Raw genomic sequence first — 23995 nt, 5'->3', positions numbered from 1 at the left:
TTGCTGTAAGACTTGATAGTTTATAAAAGCCTTCAATCTAAGGAGTGAGGGACCATTTTCAGCAGGTGGAATAATAAATGCAAAAGCCATGAGACAAATAAATGCTTGGTCTCTTCTAGGAAAAGAAAGTCAATCCGGCAGGATTGTTTTGAATAAGAAGAAAAAAGGAAGGAAGTCATGTCAGCAAATTAGGAACAATGTGATTAGAACCAGCCATGACTTTGGTAAGTAATTTTGAGTTTTGTTATTGGAGGTTGTTAAACTGGAATATTATACAATATGGTGTATATTTTAGTATGATCTTTTTGGCTGCTCTTTGAGAAGTGGATTACAGAAAGGCAAGAGTACAATAGATGGGAGGATATGGTAGGCTCTAGTAGTAATCTGGACAAGGATTAGGGAATTAGTGTAGTGGTGGAGATGAGTGGGTAGATTTACATTTTAGGGGTAAAGCAGTTAGGTAGGACAGACTAACTGAAGGACTGGAAGTGAATGAGGATATCGAGAATACCCTTTAAATTTTTGGTTCAATAATTGGGTGGACACTTCTGATATTAGGAAAGAAAATAAATTGTATTTTAGAAACAAAATTACTTTCCATAATATTGACTAACCTGTGAATGTAGGTACTAAAAATGGTCTTATTAAAATGTTAATTTTTTTTCTTCTGCTCTAATAGGCCATTTTAGTGACAAATATTTCCAAGAACATGAAATTACTTTTTTTTCTGGCATTTCTATTTCTTCAAAAAATCAGGATGCCAAAATTTTCTATTCTTATATGAATAAAATAAGAAAGCTTATGTGTTTATTTTTGAGGCTTAATTGACAATAATTAAACATGATATTAAAATTAAATTTTATTGAAATTAATTTTAGAACTTTGTAGGAAAATAGCCCAATCTCAGATAAATGATGACTCATAGATGAACAAATATGGCTGATCATTTAACACCCAAAGTTATTTCTGTTACATAATTACCAATCGCTAATATTTTTTCAATAAATTCATCAATTAAACAATGAAATGCTTCCCAAGAAACGTGCTATAAAATCTGGGCAACCTCATGATATACTCTTTGAATAACTATAGCAAAGTGACCAGGAAGGAGAAAAAAAAAACATTTACTAGAAATTCTAGGTTGAGGGTCAAGGCTTTTAAAGTGAAGTATTTCATTCTCCTGATAGAGAAGCATATAGAGGCATCATTTGTTTCTGAGTTTTGATAGAGCCACAGTTTGTCAAAAATTCACCAGAATATCTGAGGGTCTACTGAGATTATTTTCAAAATCTCAGTTTAGTAGGATTATAGGGGATGCTCAGAGCAACAAGTGTTCTCCTTGGTACCATTGGGCCCAAACTCTCTATTTTGGGCCACATGAGTTAATATCAACAGATTCTGAGTTCTGACTAGTTTCATAGAGCATTTATGTATGTATGTATGTATGTATGTATGTATGTATATATGCATGTATGTATTTATAGAGAGTGCATGAGTTGGGAAGAGGGACACAGGGAGAGAGAGAGAATCTTAAGCAGGCTCCACACTCAGTATGGGACTGGATTCCATGATCCTAGGATCATGACCTGAGCTGAAATCAAGAGTTGGATGCTCAACCAGCTGAACACCCAGGTTCCCCCTTGTTTCACTGAGCTTTTTATTGCTGAATTTATTTTATTTTAGAATCTATAACCAAATAAGGCTTTACATAAGGCTGATAGACCAAGGTCTTTGTAAAATTAAGCCCAGTCTTTACATAAAGTTATTTACACAAATATTTAATACTGGAAATATTTAGACCTAGGTTTTTGTATAAGGTCATTAGATCTTTATGTTTGAAAGTATGACATTTTTTCCCCACTAACCTCTTTATTCTCTTGCTGCTTCATTTGCTTTTTCTCCTGTCTATATATACATGCAGTCTGGTTTATATATTTTTGCTGTTTCCTGCATTTTATTCTTTATGATGAATGTTTAAGAGGATTTTTCATGGAGGCCTAAGCCAAATAACTCTCATTTCTAATGTAGCTCTAAGGGCTAATGGTTTTTTACATTGCTGAACAATTCATGAAAAGTTAATTGGTCAAACTTTGCCCTAGGTGCCCTATAAATCTTCTATGAGAACACTCCTTGTTTTGTCAATTTGTGAAAAAAAAATTCCTTTGTTTAGTCTGTATTCCATTATTAACATCATCAGGTTTTGATTATACAGCCCCTTCCTAGCCTCTGCTTGGGTTTAGAAATCCAAGATACTGTTTGCAGGCACATACTGTTGACCAATCATAATGACCTTTATTTCTTATCTGTTTTTTGGTTTGTGTCAAAGCCACAACCTCCTATTTGAAGAACTCTTGGCTTCCCAAATCATTACATAAATAAAATCACAGTCTGCTTTTCCTGATCAGCATAGCTTTCCCTTATTATAAAAATCAATAATTTACCATTTTATTTCAGATATTGAGAGGTATTCTCATAATCCTTTGACAATTCTAGATTTATCACTCTCTGAAATATAAAGACAAAGATAAATTTACTGCTTACTAGATTAAGATAGAACTATGTTGGTCAGGCACAACATACCCAAAGAAAGAAACTTGCTAATTTTATGTAGGGTTTTGAGGAGCACAGAGTTTGGAGATAGGTAGATTTTCAGAGGTGCAAATGTTTTGATCACATCTATATATGTGTAGTAACTATTGATTACTGTTGAGTAGTGGTTTTGGAATGAGTTCATTTATGATTGACTTTCAAAGTCAAAAGACTGTCACTGGTTGTTTGGCTTGTAAAACTGTGTTTACAGAAGCAGATTTGCACTGAAGGATGAATGGGTTTAAAACTGATTCTGGTGGCTATGTGTTAACATAGTTGAATAACAGTCATTTCCATGGAGTGAGGGATCCTCTATTCTTTTTCAGTACCCTATTTTTTTCTCATTCAGCCAGAGCTTCTGTCAAGAGAAGGGTTGCTCAACCTCAGCATTACTGATATTTTGAATCAGATAGTTCTTTGTTTTGTGTGTTCATGGTGGAGAGGGTGTTTTATGCATTGGAAGATGCTTAACAGTGTTCAACAGTATTTCTGGCACTTCCGTTCCCAATAATGACAACCAAAAACGTCTCCAGACTTTGCCAAATGTCCGCAGTGGGGCTGGGGAGACAAGACAAAATCATCCTCGTAAAAACTATTGGTGTTGAGAGATAAGTGTTTCTAGCAAATCTTAGACCTAGATAGGGGATCACTATAGGCTAAATATGAAAGGCTAAATCTTAGAATAAATCAGAAAAGTATGAAGACAAGAATAATAAATAAGAGTATGCCAAGGATTGTGTGACATATAGAAGAATATTGCCATCGGCAACTTGTTGCAAGGATCTTGAGTAAGCAGTAAATTTCCACAGAGTATCTGCTTCTGGAGGTTCACTTGAAGCCTCTATTTATCTACAGGAAATAACACAGTTCTGCTACACGTCCCTTCCATTTTTTCCCAGAGAATTGGGTTTGATAAAGGCTACAGTGTCTCTGAATAAGAGGCAAAGCCTTGCACAGTATAAAATTGTGAATAAGTTTTTCAGTTAAATATGTCTTTGTATCACAGGATAAATATATTGGAATGGTCTAGATAGGGAACACGAATCTAATAGTTGTTTTTTTTTTTTTCTTCTGTGAACGTTGTAGATTTTTATAGGGACATGATTCAATCAATCCAGAAAGTAAACAGTAGATATATATTTATAAATGATAAATAGAGGCAATTGAATTAGATCTACTTGAAGATTGCCTCATGCTACACCTTTATAAATATATAACAATATAAAAATTGTGTAAAAGTTATAAAAGATTAGAGTTACTTGAGACTCTGCCACTCAGATAAAGCCCTGTTAACATGTGGTTGTGATTCTTTCCTTTCTTTGTTTACACACATACACAAACACATTCGATTATATATAAATGGAATTACATGTTGTAGACAACTTCTCATGTTAATAAGTGTGTATATATATATATATATATATATATATGGTGTGTGTGTGTATAATAATTTTATTGTATCTAAATGTTTTCTGTTCTATATTTATACCATAATTTTGTTAGTTATCTATTGATGGACATACAAGTTGTTCAATTTTTTTTTTACTGTAATAAAGCACACTACAGTAAATATTCATTTATCTGTGCCTTTTCATAGCTATTACTGCAGGCTTAAAATTTCTATGCATCAAAATTTTGATTCAGATTGCCAAAATGGCCTTCAGAATTCCTTAAACACTTGTTCTGAGTTAGTACTCCAGAAAGACGCTAGTTGATAAACTTAATGCCAAGGATGATTAGGGGCAGCTAGACTTAGAGGCACTTACATTTTCAAGGAAGACATCTGCAGAAGGGAATGAATTAATTCAAGAGGAAAGAAACTTTAAAGGTATGATTTGTGGGGAATCCTTGTAAAGTCCCACAACAGAAACCACCACTTCTGTCATTTATGCCAGTTAGGAAAATGATACATCTGTATGGGCAGAGAAATGTGGTATTTATGTAAAGTTGAAAGGGTTAGCTGATCATTTATTTTTTAACTTGTGTGCTTTCCCCAAGAAATTGGTTAGGATCTTTGATTGATAGTTCTTATTTTAATTATAGGGATAATATGTGGGTTTGAAATGACTCAGACACTTAGAATACATAGAACCTTTTTTGAAATACTAATTTATATATTTAATCTTTTAAGTGTACCTTGATACAATGCTTTTATAGCCAAACACCTCCTGATTAGTCCCTGAGGGAAATCCAATAATATAAACTATTATTATGAGGTGAATAAAAATGTAGGAGAGGATGAAGAGAGAGTTGTTTTGTGTGGAGATGAAGTAAAAGGTCACAAAGGATTTGGGTAAGTAAAAAGAAAACTTGGTAGAGATTACTGGAAGGAAGTTACACATTTATTACAGAAAAGAGAATGAAAAATTGGAATTTGACTCTGATCACTGTAATTATCAGTAATGGTCAATTGTAATTATTATAATTTAGAAAAATGAAGGAATTTGGCTGGCACTAGGCGTTTAATTACCATGTTATGACCACACTATTTGGAAAGCTTTCATTTGTATTCATGGAGATGAATAATTTCTCTTGGATTTAATGAGAAGAAAGCAAATTTCCTCTGCTTTACTTATATCTTACAATCTGCTGGAGAAATTTCTCCTTCATATTCCCTTTATGCAAATGGCCTGCATTATTATCACCAAGGTATAACAACTTTTTTTCCCTCTTTTTTTGTTGTAAATTCTCTTTTATTGAGAGAAGCTTTTACAGTATACACTTATGTGAAGTTTAGTGGCCTGTACCTTACAACTGAATAGATAGCTCTAGCTGCAAAATACTCACTAAAATGGAGCAACTCATTCATTAAAATATAAGATTTCTGTTTTGCATTTACAGATGACTTTATTCTATTTTTCTGATAAGAGCTTTCATATTCATTATTTTACTTTTACTGTGAGAGTTTATATATCCATATTTTTCTGATAAGACATGTGAGTTAGAGAATTGAAGATTTCTTTTGCTTTTCCTATTTCTTACTTTTTTTTTCTTCACCCAATATATACTTTTGTGATGTGAGATATAGGTCTAAATTTATTTTCTTAGAGATTATTCATTATATCAGTGACATAAACCATCTTTCCTCTTGGAAATGAAATATCACTTTTATCATATATTAAGTTTTTTCTTCATTTGAGTCTACATTTATACATGCACACATATACATGCATATATACTGTATGAACTCCCTCCCTATACTCTTTTTTTAACATCGTACTATTTTGATCACAATAAATAGTCAACTTAAATAATATATAAAACATTATTCTGGGGCGCCTGGGTGGCTTAGTTGGTTGAGCATCTAACTTTGGCTCAGGTCATGATCTCACAGTCCATGAGTTCGAGCCCCGCATTGGGCTCTGTGCTGACAACTCAGAGCCTGGGAGACTGCTTCGAATTCTGTGTCTTCCTCTCTCTCCGCCCCTCCCCCACTCATGCTCTGTCTTTGTCTCTTAAAAATGAATAAACCTTATAAAAATTAAAAAAACATTATTCTAACTCATAGATATAAATAATACAGAAGAATCTCTACAGAATAGTATAAAACACTTTTAACAATTCAATAGATAATGGATAAGGGGTATAAACTGATAATTCACAGATGAAGAATTGGCATAGTGGCAATAACAGTAAAAAAAAAACTAAAAAAATTCAACATAAGACTAAGTTTTACACATTAGAGAAGGAATAGAAAGAAGAAGGCAAGCATTTAAAAAAAGTGAGAGCAAAGTGGTGACATAGGAGTTTCTAGTGCTTTTCTTTTCCCTGGAAATGTCAGTTTGAACAACATTCCATGCACAAAAATACCTTCACAAAAGCTAAGGAGTCTAGGTGAGGGATTACAGTACCTGGTCAAGCACAGAAATAAGAAAAGATTTATTGATGAGGGTAGAAGGATAGATGCACATTACATTCATCACCCCTTCCCCAAGCCCAGGCAGCATAGTGCAAATTGAGGCCCCCACTTCATGGAGAAGGGCGAATGAAGTCCCCATCTGACTTCATGGCAGACTCAAGAGCCAGCCCATCCTAACACCAGACCTACTCCTATAGCCCTAGGTGAATCCATGTAGACTCCTGTGAACCCAGGCCCCCAAATCATCCCAGTATCTGCTAATTCAGTAATCAAAATCCTCTCAGGAAAAAAAAAAAAAGCTCAGGACCATATGATTTCACAGTAAATTCTACCAAACATTTACAAAGAGCTAACACCAATCCTTCTCATAGTCTTCCAAAAGGAAGAGGGGAGATTCTCAAACTCATTTTATGATGCCAGCCTTACCCTCATTCCAAAGCCAGAGGAGGACACTACAAGAAAACTATGGACTAATATCCTTTATTAAAATAGATGCAAAAATCCTTAACAAATTGTTAGTGAACTCTATGTTTGGCTCTCCATCTTGTTCATGTCCTCACAATGACCTTTCTTGGGGCTACGTGTCCCAGGCCTCCTGGATGTTAATGTGTGCCCTGACTGGAATGCAGAAAGTCTTGTCCTGATCGTCCCTAAAGTGGCACACTGAAAGTGTGTCACTATCCTGTGACCTCACTAGCATGCCCCTTGATCCATAAAAGCTGGAGATTAAGGTCTGGATAGGTGTAGAGAATGGGCAGAGAATAGAGGCCACATACCACCTGAATTGTCTGTCCACTCGATTACCCCTTGCCAGTAAGTTACACTGAACAAAAGTCTTTGTCAATGGTATGGAGTGACTTGCTTCACTTTTTGGTATTAAAATGTCTTAAAAGATACATTACTGACCCTGCTCCACTTTCTAAAACAAACTGAATTTAACATCATATTTAAAAGATCGTATACCATAATCAAGCGAGATTTATCTCTGAGATGAGAGGCTAGTTCAACATATGCAAATCAGTAAATGTGATGAACCACATTAATAGAACAAATAACCCAGTGAAGAAATGGGAAAAAGACATGAATAGACCCTTTTCCAAAGAAGACATCCAGATGGCTAACAGACATATGAAAAGATGCTCAACTTCACTGTTCATCAGGGAAATACAAATCAAAACCACAATGAAATACCATCTCACACCTGTCATAGTGGCTAAAATTAACAACTCAGGCAACACCAGATGTTGGCGAGGATGCAGAGAAAGAGGAACACTTTTGCACTTCTGGTAGGAATGCAAACTGGTGCAGCCACTCTGGAAAACAGTATGGTGGCTCCTCAAATAATTAAAAATAGAACTACTCTGTGACCCAGCAATTGCACTATTAGGTATTTATCCAAAGGATACAGGAGTGCTGATTCAAAGGGGCACATGCACACCAATGTTTATAGCAGCACTATTGATAATAGCCAATGTATGGAAAGAATCCAAATGTCCATTGACTGATTAATGCATAAAGAAGATTTGATGTGAGTGTACACACACACACACACACACACACACACACACACACACACTGGAATATTACTTGGTGATCAAAAAGAAAGAAATCTTGCCATTTGCAACATGGATGGAACTAGAGTATATTATGCTAAGCCAAATAAGTCAGTCAGAGAAAGACATATATCATATGATTGCACTCATATGTAGAGTTTAAGAAACAAAACAGATGAACAGGGAGGAAGAAAACTAAAAATAAGATAAAAACAGAGAGGGAGGCAAGCCATAAGAGACTCTTAAATATAGAACACAAACTGAGGGTTGCTGGCAGGGTGTTAGGTGGGAGGATGGGTTAAATGGGCAATGGGCATTAAGGAGGGCACTTGTTCGGATGAGTATGGGGTATTATATGTAAGTGGTGACTCACTAAATTCTATTCCTAAAATCATTTTACACTATATGTTAACTAACTTGGATTTAAAATTTAAAAAATCATGATTATTTCATTTATGCAGCAAACCATTAAAATTTAATATCATTTAATGATAAAAACTCAACAAATTAGGGGCACCTGGGTGGCTCAGTCAGTTAAGCACCCGACTTCGGCTTAGGTCATGGTCTCATGTTCGTGAGTCCCTCTGAGCTGTCAGTGCAGAGCATGGAGCCTGCTTCGGGTTCTGTGTTTCCCTCTCTCTCTGCCCCTCCTCTTCTCATGCTCTGTCTATCTCTCTCAAAGATAAATAAACATTAAAAACAATCTCAACAAAATGAATATAGACATAATGTAACTCAAAATAATAAAGGCCATATTTGGAAAACCTACAGCTAATATCATATTCAATGGTGATAGATTGAAAACATTTCTTGTAAAATCAGGCACAAGAAAAGGTATCCACTCTCACCACTCCTATTCAGCATGGTACTAGAAGTGTTAGAGCAATCAGGCAAAAAAAGAAAAAAAATGTGTTCAACTTGGAAAGAAAAAGTAAATTATCTCTGTTTGCAGATATGATTTTATATAGAGAAAATCCTGAAGATACCACCAAAAAAAGACTGTTAGATCTATTCAATGAATTTGGTAAAGTTGCAAGATACAAAATCAAAATGCAGAAGTCAGTTATGTTCCTATACACTGACAAAATATCTGAAAAAAAAAATCTCATTCATGGTAGCATCAAAACCAAACAATAAATAAATAAGTAAATTAAAAACTTAGGAATAAATTTAACAAAAGGCCTGAAAGATCTGCACATTAAAAATATAAAATGTTGATGAAGGAAATTGAAGACACAAATATGAAAGAAAAATATTCATGGTCTGGAAGAATTAATATTGTTAATATGTCTATACTAAGCAAAGCCATCTATGCGTTCAATGCAATCCTATCAAAACTCCAGTGGTATTCTTTACAGAAATAGAAAAAAAACCTAAAATTGGTATGGAACCACAAGAGACCCCAAATAGCTGAACAATCTCAAGAAAAAAGAACAAACTTGGAGGTATTATACTTCCTTATTTCAAACCATACTACAAAACTAGAGTAAGTAAATCAATATGGCACTGGCATATGAACAAACACAGACCAATGGAATCAAGAGCCCAGAAATAAACCAAGGCATATATGGTCAACTAATATGTGCCAAGGGAGCCAAGATACTCAAAGAGCAAAGAATAGTCTCTCCAGTTAAGGTGATGGGAAAACTGGATATCCATATGCAAAAGAATGAAATTGGACCCCTAATAACACCACTCACAAAAATTAACTCAAAATGGATTAAAGACAAAAGTAAAAGGGGAAGACCCAAAACTGTAAAACTAAAAGAAGAAAAACAAGGAGAAAAACCTTCTTGACACTGATCTTAGCAACAATTTTTTGGGTATGATGTCAGAAGCACAAATAACAAAAGCAAACATAGACAAGTGGGACTATATCTAACTACAAAGTGCCTGCATAGTAAAACAAACATTCACAAAAATTAAAAGGTACCTACAGAATGTCAGAAAATATTTGCAAACCATGTTTTAATAAGAGGTTAATATCCAAAATACAGAAAGAATTCATACAACTCAGAAAAAAAATCCATATAAAAAATGAGCAAAACACTTGAATTAACATTTTTTCCAAAGAAGTCATGCAAATGGCCAACAGGTACATGAAAGGTTTTAACATCACTCATCATCAGGGAGATGCAAATCAAAATCACAATGAGATACCACTTCACAGCTGTTAGAAAGGCTATTATCAAAAACAGAAGAAATAACAAGTTTTGGCAACAATGTGGAGAAAAGGGAAGCCTATGCACTGTTAACAAGAATGTATATTGGTGTAGCCACTATGGAAAACAATATGGAGTTTCCTCACAAAACTAGAACTGCCGTATGATCCAGCAATCTCACTTCTGGGTATATATCCAAAGGAAATGAAGTCACTGTATTGACAAGATATCTACACTCCATTATTCACATTAACCAAGACATGGAAACAAGCTCAGTGTCTGTCAGTGGGTAAGTGGATAAAGAATATGTGTTATGTATTTATATAACAGAATGTCATTCATCCATATGAAAGAAGGAAATCCTGTCCTTTGTGACAACATGGCTGGACCTTGAGGCCATTATGACAAGTGAGATAATTTGGACAAAGAAAGACAAATATTTTGTGTTTTCATTTATATGTGGAATCTAAAAAAGCTGAATTTTGGAAATAAATATTAGTATGCTGGTTGGGGAGGGTGGGAGAAATGTGGAGATATTGGTCAAATGGTACAAACTTCCAGCTATAATATGAATAATTCTGGATATCTCATGTACAGCAAAGTGAATGTAGTTAACCATACTGTATTAACACACTTAAAAGTTAAGAAAATAAATTTTAAAACTCACCACACACATAAAAAAATGGTAACTATGTATGCTGGTGGATATATTAACCAGTTTAATATATTGTAACCTTATACCTGTAATCTTATTGTGGTAAACATTTCACAGTATAACAGGCATCATATTATTGTGTTGTACACCTTAAACTTATGTTATATGACAGACAAAAAAGAGAAATCCCTTGTAAGATTATGTATATGTTTATGAGCATCAAAGAAGTTGTGGAAAGTTATACACTAGACCTTGGAGAAATAGGGTTACCTCACTGAGGCAAGAATAAAAATGGAGATGACACTTAACTTTTTCTAATGTTTTTAACTTAAAAAACACATTTATTACATTTGCAATTAAAAATTTGAGTGCAATGAAAATTTAAAAAAATGCAGTTTATGAATACCTAGAGAAATGTAAAATGTTAACATAATTTCAGAAGAATAAGAATTATTCTCATCATACACCTTACTTTGGATTCTCTGAAAACAGACACTGAAATAAAGATTTTTGCTCACGTAGTTTACTGGGAAGTGTACTAAGTTATTCTTGGGTGTGGGAAAGTCAAACAGGGGAGAGAAGGCAGTCAATATATGTTACCCAGCACTTGGCTGCTGCGAGTTATCCAGGTCAAGGGCTAAAAAAGCTGGGGTACTCATGTATCAGCTCTAGTCATATGGACACTGATTCCTGAGGGAGACCTTAGCTTTTGCCTTTTGAAACCCATTAGACATTAGCTTTTGTCTTCAGAAAAATTGTTCAAATCAGGGTACTGTATCACTTTAAATAGTCTTGTCTACAATTTTTAAACATTTGTTTTAATGTTTGTGTGTGCACGTTTTTTCTTTTACTAAAGTAAAAGTTAACTGATTATCCACAGGTAAAAAGGTAGGTCTGAATGCAGATAGACTTATTTTACATACTTTGATTCCTTCTTTTTAACATAATAACTGTCATATTAAATGTATATAATCTTATATGCTTATATCAATTCCTCTTTTTAAAAGAATCTTTCTTGGTGTGCCTGAGTGACTCAGTCAGTTAAGTGTCTGACTCTCTTGGTCATGATCTCACTGTATGGTGAGTTTGAACCTAGTGTCAGGCTCTGTGCTGGCAGCTTAGAGCCTGCTTAGGATTCTCTCTCCCTGTCTCTGCACCTCCCCTACTCACTGTCTCTGTCTCTCTCAAAATAAATGAAAAAGCTTAAAAGAAAGGAACCTTTCTTTTTTATAGATTTGGTTAATTCATTATTATGCACAATGCCTGCAACATTTTGAAAGTTTAAATACATTTCAACATTTTAAAATTCTCTATTATTCTCAAAATGAACCTTGTACATTTGAAAACTTGAAAAGTTATTCTCAAATACATGAAGTTGTTGTTGTATTATCCAGCCTTTGTGAATGAATTACAAATAAAGTAATTTTTTAGTAATAAATCTATTCTTGATTAAATTCTCATTTAAATTTTGTTGGCTTTGTTGTTACATGAAAAAAGGAAATCTTTAGATTGATTGATTTCATCAAGCTTCTTGGGCATTTGCCATATTCTTCGCTGACCATTGATTTCACATCTAGCTGACTTCAAAATGACTAAGCAACTAGGTGATTTCCCTGTTCCTTCTGTCTCTTCTACGGTCAACCTTCTGTAGAAACTGTTTATTGATATTTCCATTGTAATATAACATGAGGTTGTTTTTATAGTACAGTGTCCAATGCGTTATTATTTCCTTATATTTGTGAAAGGACTAATGTGATACATTTCTGTAAGTAGACACAGCAGTTTGCAAAAATATGGAAAATGGAAGTGATTAGTAAGAGGATAGGGTTCAAAGACTATTTTATTTTATTTCATTTTGAAAGTGGCTGAAGAAAAGCTACATATGCAAAGAACTCTGGTAGTCTCATTAGATCAAAATAATTGAAACATTTTTCCCCTCTATAGTTCTAGTAGAATCAAAACTAAGAAATCTCTTAGGTGTTCTGAATTGTAAATGTCTTTTCTGAAGATGGATCTAGCAACGGTAACACAGTTAGAAAAAGAACTAAAATGAAAATAGTAATAATTGATTATGTGACTTATGCCCATTGCTTGTAACCTCTAATTTCAAGAGAAATAACATTAAACTCCCTTTCAATTCCTTCTGTTTATATTTCCACCAATCACAAACCTTGATGACCTAGTTTTGCCATACAATTCATTCCCTAGGAAAACAAAACAAACCTGTGGGAATTGAACTGAATTTCACGTTCCCAGTATTCACTTTAATCCACATCAATATTTTAAGAAGGTTAATGGACAAGCGGTTATCCTGCTGTGGAGTTCTGTAAATAGCCAGAGTAGGCCCTCTACTGGGAGCAGCTTTTTAGTTACAATTCTGTTGTGATAGAAATCCAACTCAGCCTCACTTTTGAAAATGGGAACATTTACTGTGTCTAATAACTGGGAACTCCAGATCAGATAGATCTAGGGATACAAATCAGGTCATAGAGTTATTCATTTATGAGCTTCCTTCTCTCCTTGTCCTTCCCCTCCCTTCACCTCTCCTATTCCATCCGTTTCTCTTCCCTGGGCTCCCTTCTGTTCCCCAGCCCCCATTCTCTTTCTTTTCCTCCTCCCTCAGTCCTCAATACATTGCTGTGTTGGCCTCATCTTCTTTTACTGAAGCCAGTCTTATAGTCCTTGATTCACATCTGGTCAGCCCAACAAATTATACCGACCTACTGACTTAAAAGAAAACAACTATTTTATAATTTTCCACGATTCTGTGGGTCAGGAATGCCAACTGGACCCAGAGAAATGGCTCATCTCTTATTCACTTGGTGAACGCAAGATCTTGACTAACCAGGATGCCTTCTTCACTGACACGTCTGGCACTCCAGCTAAGAAGGCAGAAATCATCCATAATAATACTAAAATAATAATGAAACCTACAGCATTGTAGGTTTCCCCCACACACATTTTAATAAAGAAACTTTTAACCATATTCTAAGTGTTAGGTTTTATTCATCTTGTAGGTATACATTCTTTATAGTTATTCTGTGATTTTATAGAAAACCTTATTCACTTTTATTTTAAAACCTTAATTGTACATATAGAAATAATCATGTGTTTTTCTTAATTTAGTGTGGTATCTTTTTAAAATTTATTTTTATAGCTCCCATCTGTTACCATACAATGCTATTATAATATCATTATAATCATTGTCTATATTTCCTTACATCACATTCCATTACATCATTGTGTATATTTCCTATGCTGTGCCTTTTATTTTCATGACTTATTCATTCCATAACTGAAAGGGTGTATCTCTTGCTCCCCGTCACCCATTTTACCCACTCTCCCAACCCTCTCCCCTCTGGCAACCATCAGCTTGTTCTCTGTATTTAAAGGTCTGATTCTGCTATTTGTTTATTTGTTTCGATTTTCAGATTCCAGATGTGAATTAAATCATATGGCATTTGTAGTTCACAGTCTGACATATTTCACATAACATTTTACCCTATAGATCCTGCCATGTTGTCACAAATGGCATGATCTCATCCTTTTTTATGGAGACCTAATATTCTATTGTGTATGTGTATATGTGTGTGTATATACATACACAAAACATCTTTCTTAACCATTCATTTATTAATAGATTCTTAGGCTACTTTCGTATCTTGGCTGTTGTAACTGTTACAGTAAATGTAAAGGTGCATATCTTTTCAAAGTAGTTTCAAAGTTTTCATTTTCTTTTAGTAAATACCCAATAATGAAATGATTGGATCATATGGTATTTCTACTTTTAATTTTTTGAGGAACCTCCATATGTTTTCCAAGTGACTATACCAATTTGTCTTATGAATATAGAAATTCACTCTTAAATATAATTTATAATTCTTTCAAATAGAGTAAAACACTGCTCTGCCTTGATGTATTAAATTTTAATTAAAAGTCAATTTTGATTTTATTTATTTATTTACTTATTTATTTTATTATTTTTAAATTTACATCCCAGTTAGCATATGGTGCAATAATGATTTCAGGAGTCGATTCCAGTGATTCATCCCCTATATATAATACCCAGTGCTCATCCCAACAAGTGTCTTCCTTAATGCCCCTTACCTATTTAGCCCATCCCCCACCCACAACCCCTTTGGCAACCCTCAGTTTGTTCCCTGTATTTAAGAGTCTCTTATGTTTTGTCACCCTCCCTGTTTTTATATTATTTCTGCTTCTCTTCTCTTATGTTCATCTGTTTTGTGTCTTAAATTCCACCTATGTGTCTACAGTCATATGACACATGTCATCCTCTGACTGACTTATTTCACATAGCATAATACATATATAACACATATATATAACATATATATTACATATATATTACATATATAATATATGTATATATGTATGTATATATGTATATATATATTTGTATATATGTACATATATTATATACATATATATACATACATATATATAATATATGTAATATATACACACACACACACACACACACATATACATATATATACCACATCTTCTTTATCCATTCATCCACCGATGGACATTTGGGCTCTTTCCATACTTTGGCTATTGTTGATAATGCTGTTATAAACATTGAGGTGCATGTGCCCCTTTGAAACAGCACACCTGTGTCCCTTGGAGAAATACCTAGTAGTACAATTGCTGGGTCATTGGGTAGTTCTACTTTTAATTTTTTGAGGAACCTCCATACTGTTTTCCAGAGTGGTTGCCCCAGTTTGCATTCCTACCAGCAATGCATAAGAGATCCTCTTTCTCCATATCCTCGCCAACATTTGTTGTTGCCTGAGTTGTTAATGTTAGCCATTCTGACTGGTGTGAGGCAGTATCTCATTGTGGTTTTGATTTGTATTTCCCTGATGGTGACTGATGTTGAGCATCTTTTCATATGTCATTAGCCATCTCGATGTCTTCTTTGGAGAAGTGTCTATTCATGTCTTTTGCCCATTTCTTCACTTGATTATTTGTTTTTTGTGTGTTGAGTTTGATAAATTCTTTATAGATTTTGGATACTAACCCTTTATCTGATATGTCATTTGCAAATATCTTCTTCCATTCTGTCGGTTGACTTTTAATTTTGCTGATTGTTTCCTTCACTGTGCAGAAGCTTGTTGTTTTGATGAGGTCCCAATAGTTCATTTTTGCTTTTGTTTCCGTTGCCTCTGGAGATGTGTTGAGTAAGAAGTTGCTGTGGCTGAGGTCAAAGAGGTTTTTGCCTGCTTTCTACTCTAGGATTTTGATGGCTTTCTGTCTTACAGTTAGGTCTTTCATCCATTTTGAGTTTACTTTCGTGTATGGTGTAAGAAAGCGGTCCAGGTTCATTTTTCTGCATGTCGCTGTCCAGATTTATTAGTTATTTTAGATGTTTATATTATCAAGTGAGATTTTCCACCAATTTTCCCCCCCTTTTTTGAGTTGGATTTATATTGTGTCATGGTACTTTGCAAAATTAAGTATTCTTTCAACATTTTTTGTTCATAAAGTATGTTATTTTCTTTGGAAATCTTAGAAGAAATTACCATAAAACCATCTAATTCAGGAGCTATTTTTTGAGGCAATATTCTCATAATATTTTCAGTTTTTCCACAATTGTGAGTTTTGAAGTATTTTTATTGCTCAAGTCAATTTTTGTACTTTATATTTTTGACAGTAAAAAGATTCACAGATTTAGTCTTATGGTCTTCCTACTTGCCTCTTTGCACCCTACCAGACTGACCTGTATGGACTATATAAGTGAGATCCCTTACCCTCTGGATTCCTATTGGGTTCAGTTAATGGGGACCCCCATCAGAATATTGGAGTAGAGGAGAGTTAGGTACTCATTACCCTTACTTCCTCGTTGCAGTTCAGCTCAGTATCAGGATTACTGATGGTTGTCTTGTCCTCAACATTCTCTTTCTAGGGTATTTTATCAAGCTTTGTAGTTTCCCTGCACCTTGCATATACCTTTACTAAATCATCCTTGAATTAGCTTTTTTTAAAAAAAATTTATTTTTAAGCAATCTCCACACCCATCATGGGGCTTGAACACACAACCCCAAGAACAAAAGTCACACTCTCCACCAACCTAGCCAGCCAGCCATCCTCATCCTTGAATTACCTTAGTTTTTGTGCATCTTGTGTTCTGCTCATATACAATTAAGGTAAGTTGATACTCAAATTTATTTTGTCATTGCTATTAGATGGTTATTTTATGTGTCAACTTGACTGGGCCACAGCATGCCCACGTATTTGGCCAAACATTTTTCTGGTTTTGTCCAAGAGGGCATTTCTGGATGAGATTGACATTTGTATAGGAAGACTGAATAAAGCAGATTGCCCTTCTTAATGTGAGTTGGCCTCAGCCAAGAAACTGAAGAGCAGAATAGAACAAAAAGCCTATGAGGGAGATCCTCCTGCCATTTGAGCTGGGACATCAGTCTTCTCCTGCATTCAGACTCAAACAGAAAATTCAACTTCTCTTGGGTATTGAGCCTGCTGACTTTCAGACTGGAAGTTACATAATCAGCTCTCCAGGTTTTTAGGCCTATATATTTGGACTAGAACTAGACCATTGGTTCTCCTGGGTCTCCAGTTTGCTGGCTGCAGATCTTGGGACTTCTAAACTTCCATAAGTATACAAACCTATTTATCTATCTACCTATCTACCCATCTATATCTATCTGCTGATCTCTGTATATAGTATTTTATCTAAATTGTAGCTTTTATTATACATATAGTCATTTTATTATTTATTTTTCTAATATTGAGTTCTAAGAATTCTTTATATAATTTGACTATAAACTCCATATCAGATGGAGCATTTGCAAATGTTTTTTCCCATTCCATTGTCTTCTCATTTGTTGATTTTTTTTTTTCTGTGCAGAAGCCATTTAGTTTGAAATAGTCCCATTCATTTATTTTTAATTTTGTTTCCTGTGGTTTAGGTGTCATATCCAAAAATCATTGCCAAAACCCATATCAAGGAACTTCTTACATTTTCTTCTAGAAGTTTTCTGTTTTTACATGTAAGCTTTAATCCTTTCCAAGTTAATTTTGTGAGTGGTCTAGCATAGGGATCTAATTTCATTCTTGTTTAATTTTTTTAAACAGCCACCTCTTGGGTTTGTAGACTGCTGCAATTGTCATTCTAATTCCTAAATCACCTATTTCAGTTTTCATAACTTAGCATTTTATTTCTTCTATTTTGTTTTGTTTCTTCTCCTTCACTTTCCTTTTGTAGTCTTTTTTTTGTAATATTTTGAGTTGAATGTTTATTTTCTGCCTTTTCATGAGCCTCAAATTTCAAAAGGATAAGAAATTTTATCTGAATATAACTTTCATTTACATATAACTTGGACTACATCTTATAGATGTTGACATTCTGCAATTTTATTTTGATGTGATCATTAATTAGGAGAAGAGATCCTTCTAGAACAAAGCAGGCTAAAATACACTAACTCTTCTACTGAACCACCTTGACCCTCTACAAGCATAACGTACATAAACATGTGTAGGATAGTATTTTTTAAATATCTGGTTGATTGGGTTTTGAAAGTGAAATCTCTTATCAGTTTATAGTTTTGTACATTTTGGGCAGAATGTGTCCTGTGTAATTAGCCTTTTATCATTATCAAAATTTTATTTGTTGCATAAATTATAGCAGATTTTCTGATTCTCCCATGTGTGTTAGGGAGAAAGAAAGGCATGTGCTTTGTTTTTGGGGTACAGAATTCTGGATGTAAGATCTTAATTTAACTTATTTATTATATTATTTCAATTCTCCATGGCCAAATTTATTTGTCTGTTTGATTTATCACTGATTGATAACAGTGTATCAGCACAATATATAAACATTAAGAGAGTAAAGATAATTTGAATAATAAAGCCATAAGAAGAATCCTGAATATTTGTCTAACCTGTTATGTCTCTAGTAGACAACTTGCCACATAAGTATCTATGTCACATTAGTTATACTAGTTTCCTATAGCTGCTATAACAAATTACCACAAACTTAACAGCTTAATACACCCTTGTTCGCCTATGGTTCTGGAGGTCACAAGTCTGAAATAGCTTTCACTGGGTGAAAATCAATGTGTTGGGATGGCTTCATTTCTTCTGCAGGCTCTGGAGAAGAATTTTTTTTCCTTTGCTTTTTCCTGTTGCTTGAGGAATTCTGTATTCCTTGGCTCATGGCCCATCCCCCATCTTCAAAGCCTGCAGCTAGTACTGTCAGATGGTTATTCCCCTCTTTCTCTTTGTCTTACCTCTGCTTCTGTTGTTACTTTTCCTTCTCTCATTTGCCTACCTCCCTTTCACTGGTATGGACCTTTGTGATTATGTTGGGCCCACCCAGATAATTCAGAATAATCGCTTGATCCCAAGATGTTTAGTTTAATCATAGCTGAGAAGTCATTTTGGGCATGTAAAATAGCATGTTCGCATGTTCCAGTAATTAAGATATGAACATTTTTGAGAGGCCATGCTTCTGCCTACCATACCAGACACTTTTAAAAATTTTCCCCATTCCTTCTAGGGATGTAGATCATAGATCTGATTTTCTGCAGTCACTTGCTTTTTATCACAAATGGAATGTATATGTGCTGAGCCAATATTATCATCTATTTTTTTAACCACAATCATAAACTGAATTTTAATACACTGAATTTTAGAATCACTGTGTGACTATATGATGGCTTTGACCTTTGGACTCTTGTTTATGTTTTAATAATGGTATCTTTGGATTTTCATATGTGAATGTGCAATTTATTTAACACACAATGATCAGTTTATCATGTTTTAAAATGTGCCAAAAAGTTTCTAATTACAATGATTAGTAACCAGTTAATGGAAGTATGGAAAATACAAACTTATTTTCGGTTTTGCAAAGGTAATTCATTAATTAATTTACCCTTTCCTCTGTCTCCCAAATAATAATAACATAAATGCCTTTCTTTCTGTGGTTTATTTTTTTTTATGTTATTTTTTTTTATTTATATATGAAATTTATTGTCAAATTGGTTTCCATACAACACCCAGTGCTCATCCCAAAAGGTGAAATGGATCTGTTTTTTTGCTTCTGTGGAGCTAGGAAGACAGAAATATGACACGATATTTGTCAAAGATATGTGGCTAACATATGAATAAAGTATAGAATTAGTACCTCTTATTTATTTTTTTAAAGATATATGCCATTGACATTAGGTCAATTAAAAACCCTACCATAGGGGCGCCTGGGTGGCGCAGTCGGTTAAGCGTCCGACTTCAGCCAGGTCACGATCTCGCGGTCCGTGAGTTCGAGCCCCGCGTCGGGCTCTGGGCTGATGGCTCAGAGCCTGGAGCCTGTTTCCGATTCTGTGTCTCCCTCTCTCTCTGCCCCTCCCCCGTTCATGCTCTGTCTCTCTCTGTCCCAAAAATAAATAAACGTTGAAAAAAAAAATTAAAAAAAAAACCCTACCATAGCCTTTAAGTGTTCAGGTGAAAGGAAGAATCAGCTGATGCAACAAACTTCATTGTTGTCTTATTTTAAGAAATTGCTACAGCCACCCCAAACTTCAGCAACCACCACTCTGATTAGTTACCAGCCATCAGCATTGAGCTAAGAACCCACACTAGCAAGAAGATTACAACTTGCTGAAACTCAGATAATGGTTAGTATTTTTTAGCAATAGAGGTTTTTTTTTTTTTAATTAAAGTATTTAATTAAAGTTTTATTCTTTAGATATAATGCTATTGCACATTAATAGACTACAGTGTAGTATAAACATACCTTTTACATGCATTAAGAAACCAAAATATTTATTAGACTGACTTCATTGCAACATTCACTGTACTGTGGTGGTCTGGAACCAAACCTGAGGTATGCCTGTATTGATCTTTTTTCCATAGCTCTTCAAAACAGAAAACTCATCATTCTCTTTTATTTTTTCATTTTTTTTTTCAACGTTTATTTATTTTTGGGACAGAGAGAGACAGAGCATGAACGGGGGAGGGGCAGAGAGAGAGGGAGACACAGAACCGGAAACAGGCTCCAGGCTCTGAGCCATCAGCCCAGAGCCCGACGCGGGGCTCGAACTCAGGGACCGCGAGATCGTGACCTGGCTTAAGTCGGACGCTTAACCGACTGCGCCACCCAGGCGCCCTCATCATTCTCTTTTAAAACATTCTTATATTTACTCATTGATGAAGGAAATATTTATTTATCCTAGCCCTGATACCTTACTAGCAGAAAGCCTGACATTATTTGGTGGGGAGACAATGGTTTTAAGACTATGTTTTTATCAACCCAAATATAAAACATCTTAGATTGATCTGGCCCAAAACAACAGCAGCAGAAGTACCTTGTGAGTATTTAATCATTTTTTGAAAACTAAATTCACCATTGTAAATCTTCTAAAGGTCAAAGAAATAAGATATGAAGGAAAACAAAACAACTTAAGTCATATATTGATCTTCACAGCTCTCCTGTGTAGTTATACAGGGATTGTTAGTATCAAATATAACCTAAAAGGGTTCAAAATATAACATAACTTCTTATTTTCAACAGAGTATTGTTAGGAGAATAATATTGAACTCACTGTAATGATATCACATGACTTTCAATGGCCAAATTTGAAGTTTTAAGCTAAAGATTTCTTCATTTTATTGTCAAATACTAAGTGGAAAACAACACTATGCTAAACCAGAAAATAAATAGCTACCCCAGCTGTAGGACCAGGGCACCCATTACAGCATATAAAATAGTGGGTAAACTTTACACTGTAAACTTATAAAGTATGGGCTTTTGGAATAATGTACACTTGATCAAGTAAAAGTGAGAAATATGTAAGAGATATTAAGAAAATGAAGAAGTAGGAGAACTCAGAAGAGAAAAGATGATCTTGAGCAACTTAGAAGGCTCTTAATTTACATATTTTCTTAAAAGCTTGTATTTAGTCACCAGTACTGCATTTTGGCAAGGGTATTGCTGAGTGAGAATTAACATTATTTTTAAGCACTAAAGTTATTTAAACATTACAAATTTGAAGGATTCCAGGAACAAAATTTTCTTTTAATATTAAATATATACATAATAATGTTTAAACATACATAGTTTAAAACAAATAATAGTAGGGCCTCTTGGGTGGCTCAGTTGGTGATGAGTCCAACTTTGGTTCAGGTCATTATCTCATGGATCATGACTTGGAGCCCCATATCTGGCTGTCTGCTATCAGCACAAAGTCTGCTTCAGATCCTCTGTCTTCCTCTTTCTCTGCCCCTCCCTGCTCACACTCTCCCTCTCTCTCAAAAATAAATATATAAAAGAAAAAAGACAGAAGACACTGTCAAAAAATAAATAAATAAAACAAATAAAAATAGGGTTGCCTAGGTGACTTAGCTGGTTGAGCTTCCAACTCTTGATTTTAGCTCAGGTTATGGTCCCATGGTTGTGGGATCAAGCCCCACAGTGGGCTCTATGCTGAGCATGGAGTCTGCTTGGGATTCTCTCCCCCTCACCCTCTGCCCCTCCCCAACTCGTGTGCCCATGCATGCATTCTCTTTCTTGGTATGTTTCAAATTAAAAATAAAAATATAGATATAACCAATAGTAGCATATTAATGCTCAGTTTAAGAAATTAAGCATTATCAGTAAACTTGAAACTCCTTGATTCCTTCTTTTGCAATCTGATCATTGTTTCTCCACCCATAAATGACTATATCCTCAATTGTATTTATATAATTCTTTTGCTCATCTTTATAATTTTACGATGTTTATCTTTGCAATTGTGTATTGCTCTGACGATTGCTTTTTAAAATTATTGACGATGAATTTCTAAGGTTCATCTATGTGTGTACTTATGGAAGTAGTTCAATGTCAAAGTAGAATATTCTAGTCTATGAACATGCAGCTATTTATAGCTCAAGCTTCTGTCCATGGACGTTTGGTTTATTTCCTTTTTTTCCCCAATTACAAAATAATGTTGCTCTGAATATTCTTGGATGTGCCTTCTGGTACATAAAGGGAAGAGTTTTCTCTGGTGTAGATGAATAACATTAAAATTTCTGGGTCATTAGGAGTAAAATTTCTGAGTTAACACATTTCAGTTGACTAAATATGCCAAATTGTTCTCCAGAGTGGTTAAAACTTCTTCTAGTATTCAATAAAGGTTTTCGATCTGCATCATTTTGAATTTTGGTATTATCAAACAATTTAATTTTATCCATACAGTGGATATTAAATATTTTCTATTAGAAAACTTTAATGTGTGTCTTCCTGATTACCAATGAAGTTTAATAACTTTCTCCTTGTTTATTAATCTTTGCTTTTATTATGTTTCTTGTGTCTTATTTTGTGTCTTGTTTTAGAGTTTCTTCTTTATTCTCAAGTCTCTCAAATCTGTGCTGTGATGGTTTTATGTGTCCACTTGGCTAGGCTACAGGACCTGCTTATTTAAATAAACACTAATCTAGGTGTTACTATGCAGGTATTTTTAGACATGGCTGAGATCTATAATCAGTTGATTTTAAGTAAAGGAGGTTGCCCTTGATAACATAAGTGGGCTTCATCCAATCAATTGAAAATTGAAAACTGGGTGGGGTTTTCTGGAGAGGAAAAAACTCTGACTCAAGACTACAGGTTTAACGCATGCATGGGTTTCCAGCCTACTGATATGCTCTGGATTTCGGACTTGCCGGTTCCTACAGTCATGTGAGCAAATTCTTTAAAATTAATCTATTTTTCATCCATTGCTTCTCTTTTTCTGGAGAAGCTGATGGATGTATGCACTTAAATTATATTCAAAAATGTTTATTATTTAGTGACTCACATTTAGATATTTTAGTAAACTGAAATTATGTTTGCATAATCAAGTAGGATAATATTCCCAATATTATTTTTTTGAATAGCCTCTCTTTTACCAACTACGATATAATATCAGTTCTGTCCTAGACTAAGTTTCCACTAAGTTACACATGTGAATGTGTAAGTGATTCTCCACTCTAGGCCATTGTTCTTTTCATTTTTACTGACATATTACCAAACTATTCTAATTACTATAGCTTTAGGAAAAACCTTGGTATCTAGAAAGGCCATAAAAATTGTAAAGTGCCATAAAATTATGCTGCTGAAATTTTGATTTTATTAAATTATATGAATCAAGTTAGAGAAAGCTGATAATTCAAACTACTATAC

General features: G+C 34.3%; 1 long non-coding RNA gene across 4 annotated transcripts in view; it reads left to right on the top strand.

The window, feature by feature from the left end:
- LOC121016296 (uncharacterized) overlaps positions 1 to 23995 on the top strand; it is an 887083-nt gene that overhangs the window by 407423 nt on the left and 455665 nt on the right. For 2 of the 4 annotated variants that reach the window (XR_005784211.1, XR_005784208.1), the window contains 2 exons: positions 120 to 224; positions 20792 to 20835. This is a non-coding gene — a long non-coding RNA (uncharacterized LOC121016296). Of the gene's footprint in view, positions 1 to 119; positions 225 to 20791; positions 20836 to 23995 lie in introns of those variants that run through there. The other 2 variants (XR_005784209.1, XR_005784210.1) reach the window with 1 other exon arrangement.

The sequence above is a fragment of the Herpailurus yagouaroundi genome, unplaced genomic scaffold (assembly GCF_014898765.1).
Source record: "Herpailurus yagouaroundi ecotype Mexico unplaced genomic scaffold, PumYag 210, whole genome shotgun sequence".
NCBI classification, from domain to species: Eukaryota; Metazoa; Chordata; class Mammalia; order Carnivora; family Felidae; genus Herpailurus; species Herpailurus yagouaroundi.
Note: the sequence above shows the minus strand (reverse complement) of the source record. Positions and strands in the feature narration are given on the sequence as shown.